General features: G+C 35.5%; 1 protein-coding gene across 2 annotated transcripts in view; it reads left to right on the forward strand.

Annotated features, from left to right (window-relative positions):
• Positions 1-13,584, forward strand: part of FSTL5 (follistatin like 5) — a 902,259-nt gene that overhangs the window by 308,843 nt on the left and 579,832 nt on the right. The gene's annotated exons all lie outside the window — the stretch shown is intronic.

Genomic DNA, 13,584 nt, shown 5'->3' on the forward strand with positions numbered 1-13,584 from the left:
ACTTTCTATAGTAATTTGTATTTGAATATTTTACATTATTGAGGATCAATATTTCTCACTGTGGTATTTGTAAAGATTAAATAATGCATTTAACACAGTTCTTGGGCAATAGAAGAACTCAATAAGAGATAATTGCTATGTTTAAGACTGAAACTTCAACAACTGTTAACATTTGATTGCAATACATTTTCACACTGGAATCTAGAAAGCCACACATATTTTCTTTTAGGTTTATTTTGGGTTATAGTGTTGCTTAAAAAGCCCCTGGTCAAGTTATTACAGATCTAAATTTGCCAGATCATAATATGATAGACAAATTGATGGTAATGTTTCCCAATTGTAGATAAGACTACTTAAAGAAAAAAAAAAAAAAACTATCTCAAGTTTAGAATCATATTTATTATCAGTTTCTTGATTGTAATTGAAAATCGATCCAGTCATCTTTCTCACTGATTTACTATAGGCTTATTTTGCTTAAAGTACATGATAAATAAAATGTGATTTTGCTCTTCTCCTGTCTATGAGAACATATTATTAGTTCAAATAATTTTGCTTCCATCTTGTAGCTGTTTAAATATATTGGTTATTACCTGTCATTGACACCTTTAATTATGGTGTTTATTTTCTTAATATACAATTCTCAAATGTTAAATGTGCTGTTCCTGCAAGTTACAAAGTGAAGAACATTTTTGCAGCTTTTATGTTTCTGTGTGAATTATTTCTCATTCTTGGTATTTCTTTACAAAAACCAGATGGTGAAAAGCTTTCCATTGATTACACTCAGCATATGTAATTGGGGATAAAATGTTCTATAAAATGCAGTTGAAATTTTTTCTCCATTAGTCTGATCTATGTTTCACTTTTAAAAAACCTCTCTGAGAGAGTGCCTATAGATATTTCAGAGAAGATTTGAAAGCTTATTAATAATAAAAATTTAAAGCCAAATGGGAAAAGTGAGAAGTTTGAATGTGATTAGCATATAGATAGTTCTGTAAAAACAAATTTGCAGAAAATCACATTTAATAAAAAAGACTTTAGCTTTTTCCAGAACAATGAAAATGGCATAGAAATTAGCCATATTGTTCTTTTGATACTGATTAAACAAAGTGTAAAGAAATTCTTCAACTCGAATATTAAATACTTAAATTAATTTGATGCAATAATAAGCAAATCTAATCATTTTGATTTTTACTTAAAATATCACATCATCCAGCTCTAAATTATGTATCACCTTCTTGTTTGTTATAGAACTTAGTTTACTGAGTATTGTGTGTTCAGGCAGTGTGACACATTTCATGTGTCCCCTTATGTTTTTTTCATCAATGTATAAATTTCTTTTTGTTTGTATCATGTTTTTCTTTTTTTTTAATTTAAATGTATTTATTTTAATTGGAGGCTAATTACTTTACAATATTGTATTGGTTTTGCCATACATCAACATGAATCCACCACGGGTGTATCATGTTTTTCTACTGGTACATCTTAAAATCAAGACATTAGTTGTGATTACATTTTGTCAGTACTTTGTCTTCTTGACATAGCTAAAGAATTCACAAATGAATTCCTAAGTTTTTGAATGGGTTTAACCAGCAGACCAGGCTGACCTGAAGTCTACAATGTGTAGAAAGACTACTGAACTAAAATTTATTATTATAGATAATAATCAGATAATAAATAAATCATGGAAAAATAACAAAGTCATTCAATATAATAATGGAGAAAATATGAAAAAGAATGTATATGTATAATTGAATTACTTTGGTGAATAGAATAAATTAACCCAACTATGCAAATCAACTATACATCAACAAAATAAAGTTTAAAATAATAATAAATAAATAAATTTTGTATATTTCTTAGATAAGGTATTCATCTCCAGACTTCTTCAGAATTACAAAAAATAAATAAAAAACATAAATAAAAGCCAGCCACAGATTGGTCTAAACATACAACATTATGGTAATACTAGTTTTCTAAATGGAAATTTTCACTTGGCATATTTCTACCATAAATCAGTAGTTATTTCAAAAATATTTTTGGGGGCTACAAATCACTGCAGATGGTGATTGCAGCCATGAAATTAAAAGACACTTACTCCTTGGAAGGAAAGTTATAACCAACCTAGATAGCATATTCAAAAGCAGAGACATTACTTTGCCAACTAAGGTCCATCTAGTCAAGGCTATGGTTTTTCCAGTGGTCATGTATGGATGTGAGAGTTGGACTGTGAAGAAGACTGAGCGCCAAAGAATTGATGCTTTTGAACTGTGGTGTTGGAGAAGACTCTTGAGAGTCCCTTGGACTGCAAGGAGATCCAACCAGTCCATTCTGAAGGAGATCAACTCTGGGATTTCTTTGGAAGGAATGATGCTAAAGCTGAAGCTCCAGTACTTTGGCCACCTCATGTGAAGAGTTGACTCATTGGAAAAGACTGTGATGCTGGGAGGGATTGGGGGCAGGAGGAGAAGGGGACGACCGAGGATGAGATGGCTGGATGGCATCACTGACTCGATGGACGTGAGTCTGAGTGAACTCTCGGAGATGGTGATGAACAGGGAGGCTTGGCGTGCTGCGATTCATGGGGTCACAAAGAGTCAGACATGACTGAGCGACTGAACTGAACTGAACTCCTTGGAAGAAAAGTTATGACCAACCTAGATAGTATATTCAAAAGCAGAGCCATTACTTTGCCGACTAAGGTCTGTCTTGTCAAGGATATGGTTTTTCCTGTGGTCATGTATGGATGTGAGAGTTGAACTGTGAAGAAGGCTGAGCACTGAAGAATTGATGCTTTTGAACTGTGGTATTGGAGAAGCCTCTTGAGAGTCCCTTGGACTGCAAGGAGATCCAACCAGTCCATTCTGACATGACTCAGTGACTGATCTCAACTGAACTGAACACAATCATATAACATAAAAGGCGGTAATATATAAATTCTAATATCTGTTGCTGTTTTGACAGTTTCTTTCCAATGATTCAGGATGTTAAGTACTAAATAGTTCTTCCTTTGATGAGCATCATTTATTTTAATAGTTTTCCCTTGACTCAAATGTACACAGGTGGATGTGTGGAAATATATCTGAGTAACACTTAAGGATGAAGGTAACACCTTGGTTACTTTTAGGTGATAGAACCAGGAGGAAGATAAAAATTTGGCAGGGAGTGAAATCAAAATTTATGATTGAGGACAGAATAATGAATTAAGACTATTGGTGGATTCATATAAAAATAAGTAAAATAGTTTCATTTGTACTACAGTTAAGTAGAAACTATTTTTCAAGATTGGACATAAAATGGTCCAGTGTTTTAGATCAGATTAGAAAGAACCCATCTGCCAATGTAGAAGCTGTTAGAGATGTGGGTTCTATCTCTGGGTTGGGAAGATACCTATGAGGATGAGGAATTGGCAACCCACTTCATATTCTTGCCTTGAGAATCCCAGAGACAGAGGAGCCCAGCAGGGTACAGTCCATAGGGTCTCACAGAGTTGGATACAACTCAGCATATTCCCAGGACTCATTATTATGGAGAAGCAAGGTGGAAGTTAGGAGGTCAGTTAGACCTTACCACACAGGTCCAAGAGAGAGATGATAGTGGTTGGAATCGGGATGAGAGAAGTACCAGTGGTTAAAGGTATCAGACTGTCTGAAATAATTTTTAGTGGATTGGACATAGGATTTATGGAAATTAAAGAAATAAGCTAAGCAAACAAACAATGTGAAAAGTCATTTACTGAAATGTAAAACACTGGGGACTCAAATTTGGAAACATATGTGAGCAGTACAAACACACACACGTGCACACACACACACACATTTAAAGACAATTACATTTGAATTCCTTTCAGACAGCAAGGGAAAATGCCATTTATACAATTGGTTATAAATCTGCAAATCAAGGAAGATTTTAGATCACTAGCCATACATTTAAGAATCATAAGCGATAAGACCAAACAACTCTATAGTAGGGATAAAATAGACAATGGGTGAGCACACACTGGGGAGCAAGAGAACTGAGGACAGAACCTAGTTGTACTTCAACCTTCAAACCAGTCAGAAAGTGAAGAAAAACAGAGGACACAAATATGCAGCCAGTGGCAATGCAGGAGGAAAACTTAAAGGGTGCAGATACACAGAAGCTAAGTAAGAATGATTTTTGTGGAGGCCAGAATGGTGAGCTGAATTACATGTGGCTGAGATCAAGGCTAATGAGGATTGGTAAATGACCACAGATTTGGAAAGAATAAAGCCATGGTTGACTCTGGTTAAGAACTGATAAGAGAGAAATGGGAGCTGCAAAAGTGATAATGCAAATACAGAAGCTCACCGCAAAAGTGTTTCTCTACAGAGGAGCAGAGTTATCAGAAATCCATGTAGAAATTCTCTATCTCTTATTTCTCTGTCTCTCTCATCTACAGATGATGACTGAGGAGACATGTCAGTGGGGTAGCGAAATGGAGAGGGAAATTTATCGGGCAAGAGGAAGAGGGGTGATTGCCAGAGAAGAGCCCTTGGATCAGTTAGAGAGAATAGGACCCAGTGCAACAGGGACACAAGAAAACGTGGATTCTTTATCCATTAACCAAAATGAACGGAAGAACAGACCCTTTCTGGGGCAGGTAGCTGGACTTATTTTATACTACAGAAGTGTGTGGGTCTCATCTGGTTGCTTATAATTTCTTAATGAGATAAGAAGTGAAGCATCAATTAAAATTGAAGAGAAAGAAAGTTTTAGAGGTTTCAGAACAAAGAGAAAAAAGTTGTGAATAAACAAGGAAAGAGAGAAAAGACCAGGGGATATCAGAGGATGTCCAGTAGTGCTGACAACTCTTGTGATATATTTGCTCATAAATTTAAAGTGAGATTACTCTTTCATGGCTGTGCACTTTTCTGCAGATATATCCAACTGTTAGAGTGGGCACTGAGAAGATAAGGAATTGGATTAAAGCATGATTTTAATTTTCCAGGGAAAGAATTATATAGGAGGGAAGAGTTTGAAGCCATATTTTCATCTCTCTTAGGGGCAATATGATAATATTATCTGTGCTTTATTGTGCATACCCACTCCAGTTTCCAGAGCTCTCCCAGCGAATGTCTTTTGCCTCATCTTATGTTTGGACCAAAATGGATTCTCAACTATCTCTACATCCTGGAAAAAGCATTACATATTTTGAGTTAACTTCCTAATGCTAACACTCGGTATACATTTGTGCCTCTTAGTTAAAACTTCCAGTGATTGAATCTGTGTAGACTAGTTAGCCAAGATACAGCTTTCCAAAGTATTTGGAAAGCATACAAGTGTACAATAGCCATTTTACTTCAATGGCTTTCCATCTTTCTGATAATTAACAGCCATCAGGATGGAAACATTAAACAAAATATTTTTATTTGGGAAAAAAAGAAGTATTGACAGATAACTCTTAAAAATAGATAATAGTGGACAATCATCTTGACATACCTTTAAGATAATAATATTTTATTATTAATTCCATAGGCAAGCTGTGAGTGAATGTTATTGAGAATGGTACATTGTGCCGAGGATGCACTTTGACAAATGAAATTGCTTTATTTGGTTAAGCAAATTACTTGAAAGTTTTAGACAGTGTAAACATTTTCTATCTATTATGCCTTTATTTAAACATTTTCTTTATTCTGTATGTTTTAATCAATCTGGCTCCTAATCTGCTGCTGCTGCCAAGTCGCTTCAGTCGTGTCCGACTCTGTGCGACCCCATAGACAGCAGCCCACCAGGCTCCCCTGTCCCTGGGATTCTCCAGGCAAGAACATTGGAGTGGGTTGCCATTTCTTTCTCCAATGCATGAAAGTATAAAGTGAAAGTGAAGTCGCTTAGTCGTGTCTGACCCTCAGTGACCCCATGGACTGCAGCCCACCAGGCTCCTCCATCCATGGGACTTGCCAGGCAAGAGTACTGGAGTGGGGTGCCATTGGCTTCTCCAAATGGAATATAGCTTGACTCAATGTGGATATTTCTAGGATTTTTGGCATTTAATTCACTTTTTGAACCAATTTTTTTTTCCTGAAGAAAGGACTAATAAAAATAGAGAAAGATGCACAAGCATTTGATTAATCTAATTAAACTTTAGTGTAATTAATTGATGGAACAATATTACATATGCTTGGTTAAATTTATAAATGTTCACAGTGTCAAATGTTTGTCAAAAGGCTTCAGATAATAATTAATGAAAATATCTACAGAAGTAAGATACATGCCTATATATGGATAGGTTTGCATGAGCAAATACCATTTTTGGACCATTTGCTGATGACCATTTATTATCACCTAATCCTGTGGCTGACCCATTTTAAAGGCACTATGCAAAGATGAAGATGACACAGTTCTTACTTTTGCCAACTGAGCTGAGATGAGTGGCTAGGTTATTCAATAAATGCCTAGCAATATTTTTCCCCACTGGCAAAAAAAAAACTCACCGTATTATGTTAGATTGGCATCTGTACTTGATAGTCAGATACATTGAAATCATTGTGTCAAAATAAACCTATCTAACTTTTAAATGATTCAATTTTTATATATGTGTTACCTTATATCCAAACATTATCTATGGACATATATATTATTTTCTATTGGTAGTTTATTATTCCTGGGTATGGGGTCCAAATTAAGAGGACAGGGAGGATGCTTAGAACAATGTTCAAAAAGAAATGACAATCACATTTAGAAAACAATAACAGGGAGGTTATATCTCAGAAGACAGGTTTTAAGAACTAATTCCACCTTCTCATCCAGCATGTTAATTCATTCAGCTTTGAAAGTTATTGCCTATGGTTTTAATGAAGATGGAGTGGTCCTTTGTAAGAATTCACCATCTTCAGCCTTATTCTCTCCCCTTCTTCATCCTTGGAGATCCTGGTCATTCAGTTCACTTTCAGATGAGTACCAGTACAAGTGTAGTGATGTAGCATGTGCTGAAGCTCATTCATGCATGCACAAACCCAGACAATCTAATGTCCTCTGTGTATTGCATGACCTGTTTTGACTAAAGGAATATTACAAGGAGGAGAATGATATTTGGATCTATTGTGTCTATCCGGTCATTGGACATCTATCTACCCCACAACAAGCACAGAACATTTGCCTTAGAGCTCTATCTTTGAATAGAGTTTTTATGCCTTATCAAAATCCATAATTCATTTTTGGATCCCCAGATTTACTTATTTTCAAAACAAATATATATGTGTAAGTTAATATATAGACAATAAAACTTACCATTGCTTAATTTGCACTTGAGAGATACTAACAGATCCACATCGACTGACTGCACTTTTGGTGATATAAAAACAAACATGTAAGTTGGTGTGGGGTGTGTTTTCCAATACTCAGAATAATAACTATGGCATTTAACTATGATGATGGTATACAAAGCTTATGAGTGGGGTATAGGATTTAATTAAATTTATGTCAAAATTACTTTCAAATCCCAGAGAAAAATATGCTTGAATAATATAGCACATATTTTGGCCTTTAAAAATCTTAGCAAGTAAAAACATTTACATGACACATGGACACAATCTCCAAGAGCTCAGAAACAGCCCGTACACAACATAGCAACAGCTTTGTTCGTTAATTCCGCAGTAAACCTGCACACTGACTCCTGTGTAAATATGTCACTGTTGCGTCTACATCTACAGGAAACAGCAGGTGTGGAGTTTCATTTAAGCATATCTTTAAATATATGAGGACAGGATGATGTCATGCCCTTCTATGGCATTCCAATTATTTCATCATCAGAATACTATGCAAAATAAATTAATAACTAATCGAAAATCTTATCTGGACATCCAGACATTATCTCACAAGCAGTAGAGAGCAGAATGTTGCTGTATTTGACTCCAGGCCATTCTACACTTTTAGACATTTTACTTGCAGATTTGGAAAATGGTTTGCTACTCAGAGGCAAAGTCTCTTTTCACCTCACCCCTCTTCTAGTCCTCCTCTGTCCCCTGCTCCAGCACAGACCAGCCCATTTTTCTCTGAGATCTGATAGCAGTGGACTTAATAGAAATAAGTTGTTACCTTGTGGCTTTCAGAAGAGGCCAAGGCATTGCCCCCATTTACAATCCCAGAACCTCTTGATCCTGTTTCTTTCTTTCTTTTTTTAAAATTCATTTTATTTTTTTAATTGTAGGAAAATTCCTTTACAATGTTGTGCTGATTTCTGCCATACAACAACGGGAATCATTCAGTCATTCAGTCGTAATTATATATATACATATGTCCCTTCCTGCTTTAACGCCCCCCTCCCCCCCCCACCTCTCTAGGTTGTCACAAAGTTTCAGGTTGAGCTCCCTGAATCATACAGCAACTTCCCACTAGCTATCTATTTTACATATGACAATATATATATTTCAATGCTACTGTCTCAATTCATCCCATACTCTTCTTCCCTTGCTGTGTCCACAAGTTCATCCTCTATGTCTGATTCTTAAGAAAAGCCGAAGAGGACCAAACTGTCAAGTGCATAAGAAGCAGGCTCTGTTTCAACCTATTTCCAATCAAACTAGGTGAATAAATCAACCTGAGCTAGAGCCTTTTACTTCATCATAAACTCATCCTCTTTTCACTAAAGCACTTGACCCAAATGGCTTTGTCTTTGTCTTCTCTCGCTATCCTTTTCCCACTTTTGAAAGCTGGGCAGTCCTCTCATGGAAACATCAGCAACTAGTAATAAAGAAGGAACCCTGATTGTTATTAATGATATCAGTGAGCATTCATAAGATTTTGCTCTGGTTGGTTTCTTGCCATTGCTTTGGGTACTTAGATATGTCTCATAATCAGAACACTCAGATCCCTTTTCCATTCTCCTATAATAAAATCTTTTATATGAACCTAGAATCTATAAGTTTTGACTCTTTGATCTTACCACAGGCTACACAGGTTGGGCTCTGATTTCAGAGTTCATGTGCCAAAATCATAGGTTAAAATGTTGTCCAAAAGTGGGTCTCCCAGAATGCTCCAGGCTGAGCTACATTCTGTGTCTGAAGAAACTTGTCCATTCTCCTTTTTTTTTGTTTGGTTGCACTTTGGTGACTCAGTGGTTCCTCCAGTTAGTGAATCTTATCCAGGACTCTGCCAGCCCACTCCACCATGTTTTCTTCATTTTGAGCATTGGGGCAAAAAATAAAGGCTTCATTTCTACCTACCAGTGCATCCCCAGAGCCTTCACATCAATACAAAAAATAGCATCTTGCTGGCTTTTCTGCTTATCTAAGTCATACATATTCATGAATTTTCATCATAATCTTCTCTCAAAGTAAATGTGTCTTATTTGCTTTATACTCATATTCTACAAAGAGGTCATTCAAGGGACTCTTTCCAAGGCATGGAACATCTGGGATGTGGAATAATATCTCCAGGAAAACATGCAGATTTCAGTTATTCCTGACTAAGCACCTCATGAACACAAATAGATTCATTGTAGGTATATTTTATTGTCCATCAATATTTCCATATTTATGTCTAATATAAATTATTAAACAACTTTATAAGGAACTACAATGTGAAGGAATATATCCTGTAAATGAAAATCTCTTAAGAAAAGGGTAATTGTTTTCACAGTTAAAAAAGTGAATTTTTATATATTGGGTTTGTTAAATCACAATACCACTTTACTGCCTGTTCCTGTCATAAGTGTGAGTGAAAGTCACTCAGTCATGTCCAACTCTTTATTATCCCCTGGACTATACAGTGCATGGAATTCTCCAAGCCAGAATACTGGAGTGGGTAGCATTTCCCTTTTCCAGGGGATCTTCCTAACCCAGGAATTGAACCGGGGTCTCCTGCATTGCAGGCGGATTCTTTACCAACTGAGCTATCAGGGAAGCCCATTCCTGTCATAGGCCTACGATAATTTGATAATAGTAGGTAAGAACTAAGTAATTAAGCTGCACATTTGAGATATCAATATATATGTATATATACATACACATGGAAGCATCACTATGAACAAAGCTAGAGGAGGTGATGGAATTCCAGCTGAGCTATTTCAAATCCTAAAAGATGATGCTGTGAAAGTGCTGCACTCAATATACCAGCAAATTTGAAAAACTCAACAGTAACCACAAGACTGGAAAAGGTCAGCTTTCATTCCAGTCCCAAAGAAGGGCAATGACAAAGAATGTTCAAACTACTGCACAAGCATTCATTGCACATGCTTGCAAATTAATGCACAAAATTTTCCAAGCTAGGCTTCAATAGAATGTGAACCAAGAACAACCAGTTGTTCAAGCTGAATTTAGAAAAGGCAGAGGAACCAGAGATCAAATTGCCAACATCGGCTGGATCATAGAAAAAGCAAGAGAATTCCAGAAAAATATCTACTTCTGCTATGCCAAAGCCTTTGATTGTGTGGATCACAACAAACTGGGGGAAATTCTTCAAGAGTTTGGAATACCAGACCATCTTACCTGCCTTCTGAGAAACCTGTATGTAGGTCAAGAAGCAACAGTTAGAACAAGACATGGAGAATGGACTGGTTCAGAAGTGGGAAAGGAGTATGTCAAGGCTGTATATTGTCACCCTGCTTATTTAATTTTTATGCAGAATACATCCTGCAAAATGCCAGGCTGGATGAAGAAAAAGCTGGAATCAAGATTGCTGGGACAAATATCAATAGCCTCAGATATGCAGATGATAGTACCCTTATGGCAGAAAGCAAAGAGGAACAAAAGAGCCTCTTGATGAAGGTGAAAGAAGAGAGTGAATAAGCTGGGTTAAAACCCAGTATTCAAAAAACTGAGATCATGGCATCTGGTCCCATCATTTAATCGGAAATAGATTGGCAAACAATGGAAACAGTGACAGACTTTATTTTGGTGGTGGTGGGGGGGCTCCAAAAATCACTGCAGATGGTGACTACAGCCATGAAATTAAAAAACACTCCTTGGAAGAAAAGCTATGACAAACCTAGACAGCATATTAAAAAGCAGAGACATTACTTTGCTGACACACCTCCGTCTAGTCAAAGCTATGGCTTTTCCAGTTGTCATGTATGGATGTGAGAGTTGAACCATAAAAGAAGGCTGAGCACTGAAGAACTGATGCTTTTGAACTGTGGTGTTGGAGAAGACTCTTGAGAGTCCTTTGGACTGCAAGGATATCAAACAGTCAGTCCTAGAGAAATCAACTTCATATGAAGGACTGAGGCTGAAGCTGAAGCTCCAATTCTTTTGTCACCTGATGTGAAGAGCCAACTCATTAGAAAATACCCTGATGCTGGGAAGAATTGAAGTTAGGAGGAGAAGGGATGACAGAGGATGAGATGGTTGGATGGCATCGCCAACTCAATGGACATGGGTTTGAGCAAGCTCCAGGAGAGGGTGAAGGACAGGGAAGCTTGGCATGATGTAGTTCATGGTTTTGCAAAGAGTTGGACTTGAGTGAGCAACTAAAGAATAATACATACACATGTTAATATACATAACATTTATAGTTATTAACTAATCTATATTTTACCACATATTTTAATAATAAAACAATGATTTTTAAAAAAAAAAGATTGGCATTAGTATGTATAGATATGCCTCGACATTTAACTAGCTGAGAATCCATCGATTTTTAATATAAAATAATAAAATATACAGATATGTTAATATTGGTATAAAATCATTATAACTTTAACATTTTTTGTATTAAGTGAAAATGTGTGTATTTTGTGGGTTTTTGTTTGTTTGTTTTGGTTTTTCTTAGGATACTATGAAGGGAATCTTTTATGGCCTAGTTTCTGGTGAATACCTAATTATATCCTTACTCTTTAAAAAGAAAAACATATATAAATTGAACACTATCAGTATTTTTGCATAAATAATTCAACTAAAACAAAAGCTTCAACAAAAAATTTTGTTTCCTGCAAAAAAAATTGAATGGGATATTTAAAATGAGTGGCTCTCGTTACTAATCAAGGATGGATTGGATTTTGAGGAAACAGGTTCCTGTTTCTAATTATCCAGTCTTGAAGCATTTGAATAAACTTGTTATTGCTCTTGATTCCTTAACTGTCTCAAGCCACAGCATCGCCACATTCATGTTGCACAGCTGTAAATCCACCCTAGGGTTGGTGTCTGCATGCCAAGGTTTGTGAGTTTGGAAGTGACAGAATTCATGGGAATTGTGTTTGCTTGTGAGTACCTAAGGAAACAGTCTGGAAGTTCTAGTGCCAGTTGGAAAAAATATATATCTTCAAGTTTTAGAATTTGAGATTAAAGAAAAAGGAGTGGAATTTTTTTTCATCATGGGACTATTAGAATGTGTTTTAGAATATACAAGGAAATTTTTCTTTTTCCTGATTTTTTTCCCCACAAACTTGCTTCTTGATTTTTTTCTAGTAATTTATTGTTATAATGTTACCTTTAACCTTATGCTAATTTTACATGGTTGAGGGAAGGACTGGAGACTTGGAACATGTATGAGGGTCTCAGAGTAACACAGAAATGTTTTGGTGGCTTAAGGACATGCAGTATTTGAATTTCTGTTAATTAGTGATTGATCTACACATTATATACATCTGGAGGAAAAAAAAAGACTAAATATACTTTGGAAAATCCACATACTATATCCCCCAAAGGGAATTATTGTTTATAACTAAGCACTAAAAATGCTCCAGGGAGCCTCAGTAAATGTTGATTCTAATTTCTAGGAAAATCCTATGTGACTTCAATAATTGAACTATTTGGCTTTTGATAAGAATTATTTTTTAAAATAAGTCTTGAGATACCTAAGGTTTATGTTGTAGGACAGCAATTGTGAAAACACACATTTCACTAAAATTCTAATACAGTTATAACAAGGATGTTTTAATAATTTATACTTTCAAAAGAGTAGTGGTGGAGAAAAGAATGAAGTGATTTTTCAAGTAATTAAAAATGAGGAAATAAATGAAAAAAGTGTTTCTCATTTTTCTTATTTTTATGAGACAAAGGTGTAATGATTTTGAGGGGTCTAGAAAAGAAGGGTTTTTTTTATTTGTTTAATTATCTCTTTATGCTAAAAGAAATGAAAATTATATCTGAATAGAACACTTGGGGCTAGTCACATCAATAGCATTTTTTAAACTTCATTAAAAGTGATGGCACATAGATTAAGAGAAAACTATAGATAACAATAACCTGATCAAACAAAATGACATTTATGAAAAAGAAAGTGTTAGATCTTGGGATATGATGTCTTGTAGGAATAACACCTATTAAAAAATCCAACAATAAAATTCCCAGAGGTGTTTAATATAGTCTACTGTCAACTCTTTGCAAGGGTGAGGGTCCTGACTTTGATGATTAATTAGACCTCACCCTTCAAACATCTAAAAGTAGCTATCAAAACCAATATTAGTGGGCAAGCTTCAGAAGATAAGATAGATATGAGAATAGCAAGAATTAAGTATATCCACAAAAATATTCTTAAAGAAAAGCTTTGCATCTTAATCCTTTCATACTCAATTTAACTAATGACATAAACTCACTGAAGATGAAAAATAAAGAAAAAACACAGCTCTATTCAAATTTAGCCCTATTGCCTTTTGTCTCTTATTTAAATATGTGTAGTTTTCCTTGCCTG

This window comes from Oryx dammah, unplaced genomic scaffold (assembly GCF_014754425.2).
Source record: "Oryx dammah isolate SB20612 unplaced genomic scaffold, SCBI_Odam_1.1 HiC_scaffold_12, whole genome shotgun sequence".
NCBI lineage: Eukaryota > Metazoa > Chordata > Mammalia > Artiodactyla > Bovidae > Oryx > Oryx dammah.